Source organism: Protobothrops mucrosquamatus, unplaced genomic scaffold, assembly GCF_001527695.2.
Source record: "Protobothrops mucrosquamatus isolate PMUCROS unplaced genomic scaffold, P.Mucros_1.0 scaffold3034, whole genome shotgun sequence".
Lineage (NCBI taxonomy): Eukaryota > Metazoa > Chordata > Lepidosauria > Squamata > Viperidae > Protobothrops > Protobothrops mucrosquamatus.
In genome coordinates this window covers 1-3,602 of record NW_015389048.1, presented here as the reverse complement: position 1 = coordinate 3,602, position 3,602 = coordinate 1, and positions in this window count along the sequence as shown.

The following is a 3,602-nucleotide window of genomic DNA, read 5'->3' as shown; positions in this document are numbered from 1 at the left end:
GGAGAAACTTCCTGACAGTGAGAACAATTAACCAGTGGAACAACCTGCCTCCAGAAGCGGTGAATGCTCCAACACTGGAAGTTTTTAAGAAGAGACTGGACAGCCATTTGTCCGAAATGGTATAGGGTTTCCTGCCTGAGCAGGGGGTTGGACTAGATGACCTTCAAGGTCCCTTCCAACTTTACTATTATTATTATAGCTTAGTTATAGTTTCTTGTGAAAGATAAAGCATGAAGTAGTACGTTTCATTCTCCTCAGATTATAAACTTCATTTTAAAATATTATTTATAACTGGAATTATCATTTTAGCATTCTAGATGACGTCGAAATATTAAAGGGCATGAAATTCTCTTTTTTCCTTTAATAGCTCTATTGTTAATGTCTTTATGAAAGGACTTGACAATATCATATTCTGTTTGCAAATGTTTGGCTAGAATATTAATTGCCAACAATGTATGCTTGATTAAGGATAAAGTGGAAGTAATTATCCTGCTTTCTAATACCAAATTCAGATGGAGGATGTTGCCAATATTGTAACTCAAAGGCCATGGAAAACAAGGAAGAGGTCTTCAAATGCTCCTTAGAATATAAAAATGCAGGAGGTGTCCTGCTGGATCAACTCAACTCAACAGCTCATCTAGTCCAACATTCTGTGCTATGTCATGGCTAAACAATTGGAATTCTTTAATTAATTTGCCCCAAAGATTTCTTCTTCCATTTAATCCCATTTTTTCATACATTAATTTCTTTTTAGTTTTAATGTTTAATTTTATTGCTGCTTCTATATTTATAAGTATAAATAGACAGGTATATGATAGTGTGTGTGCATGCACATATCTACACACACATTCATACACAGAGCTGTTATCTTGTTATCACTAGGTAAATTGACAGAACATGCAAGCACGATATGCTGCATAAGACTGGAGACTGGAATGTCAAAGTTGTAAAGATTAAGGAGGAAAATGTAATTGGACTGTACAGGATATCAAATGAAGCAGGGGACCAACTTATCAACTGCTGTCACTCTTCATAGCTTCATAGATTTCTTCATGTTTAACACAACCAAAATGATGTCTCTATTCATGGATACCCCTAAATGAAATATATAGAAATCAAATTGACTACATTATTGCTAAAAGGAGGTAGAGAAAGTTAATTGTAACATCAAAGATATGGCCAGGACCTAGATGTGGAAACAGATCTCATACTGCTTATGTACAAGCAAGAAAGCCAGTCAGTTTCCACAACATGATATTGAACGTATTTTTGTTTGATTTCTATAGCTGCCCACCTCAGCAAACAACTCTGAGTGGCTCACAACCAGAGGCAATTCATATGCCCTTGAAGATTACCTGGAAGCTACAAGTGGTCCAGAATGTGGTGGTTAAAGACCAAGTTAGGGTCAGATCATAATGGACAAAATCTATTTATGTGATCTCTAAAAGTTGACAATGATGTATATATAATCACCATCAATCATGTAAAGAGCAAATCAATTTCTCTATAAAAGGATTGAGGAACTGGACTACCTCACTGTAGTTTCAGCTGTAAGCAAGGCCTCAGTTCAGGTCATCAGCCAGAGTTATGTTTCATTTCCCTGCTGCTTGAAAGAAGGCAAAGAGGGTGCTGGATGAAGGAGTGTGTGTGTGTGTGTGTGTGTGTGTGTGTGTGTGTGTGTGTGTCCAGCTTCTTGGTGCTTTAACCCCTCCATTGCTTGCTACACCTCATACATCGTGCAGAAGAAATGTGACTCTCAGGAGAAAAACAGCTGTCCATTCCTATTCTAAGAAAAACATCAAGGTTTTCAGATGTATTCAGGTATCTCATACTAGTGTGGACAATCAGTGTAATCTAGTGTTACATTTCTAGATTAAGACAGCAGTAACCAAGGTTCAAGTCATTCGTTGACTATTGAGCTTACTGGGTAACTGTGGGCTAGGCACAACTTCTCAACTTATCTTACAAGGCTGTTGTAGAAATAAAATGAGGACAGTGCCTTGAGTTCCCAAAGAAATTGTGTTACATAAATGCAGTCCATCCCTCTCTCCATCTAACTGGCATAAGTATTGGAGGTTTATAATGCGGTGCTTTTCATCCAGTGATGGCTTAGTCACCACTATATTATTGTAAATGTAATAATAACAATATTTCATTTGAAGATCTCTGCTTTGATCTAAGATAAAAATTAAAAAGTGGGGAAAGGGAACCATTCTTCTCACTTGCAAAATAGCCTAGACGCAAAAGTGCACATTGTACTCTTTTACAGCTGAAGAACATCCTCTGTGTTTTATCTGACTCCTGTAGAAATATTTCATGCAAGATTCTATTACAAGGGGAGATTCAGCTACCCGAACAAACTACTAAATATGCTTGAAACAATTTATTCCCTCTTTGATCTATAAAAGAAAAAGAGGTGAGTTTTGAGCATTCATAATGCCTGAATCCCTTTTTTCTTGACAGTCATTAGTGCTACTGGCAATTGATTGAGAATCAGAAATTCAAAAGGAACCCCACGGGACTAAGTAACATGTTTTTGTAAGTAGTAGGATTTGTTGAATTTCTGCCTGTTACCTAACAACAGGCTGGAACAATATTGTATAAAGAAGAAAACTTTAGTTTATATAAATTAATTTACCTGCAAATACCAAAGAGTAGGAACTGGCTCCATGTCCAATATGCTTTCTCTTCACATATCAGATCCCAGATTACACTCAATGTTGAGATTTGAGATAAGGTAGCCTGGAAAAATCGTGTCCTCAAAACCCAGGCAGCTGCCACTGCCCGGGGGAAACAGACCTTAATTACTGAGCTAATTTAATGATTGGCTTGATTTGAGAGAAAGCAGCTCTTTATAAGGATGAATTCACAGTTATTGACATTTGGTGGAGACAAAGAGAATTATTAGTGAGGATGAAGGATGAATGAATGGATGGATGAATTTATACTAACATTCACAGTGGATCTCAATCAACCTACTTCTAGAGTCAACTCTAGGAACTGGGTACCACTGCCCACCCAATCCCAACATTCAAGGATTCTGGACCTGCTCTCTAAGCAATTATTTTATGCATTCTTCCCAAACTACCAGGATGGAAAATCAAAGTACTCTTTTCATTTTTAACATTTAGTTCTTCAAATTCCTCTGAGTCATAATTCATACACGCCATGCTGTTCTCCATCTCTATGGTTTTGCATTTTAGAGTGTGATTTTGGGTCCTTTGTGCATTTGATCAGCTAGTAAAATTTTGAAAAAATAATATGAACACATTTTTATTATTTTATTCAATTTCCTTCATTAACAGAAATGCATTTTCTTGTTAAATTTGGAAAAAAGTCACGTTTTTAAAATATCTTTGACATCTTTTATTGTAACACAAGTCTTATCGTTCCTAGTCAATCTAAGAACATCCCACCATTTTCTTGTTGAAAGATCACTTCCACAGCCACAAACTGAATCAGAATCTATTCTGTTTATTCTTGGAAAATCTAGAAAGGAATTCCAAGTGGCCCACCCCCTTAACTTTCACAAAATTATTCTCCAGTTGGAATCTTGCTTGAAATTCTTCCTCCATGCAAACTCATCTGTCTGGTTATTTTTG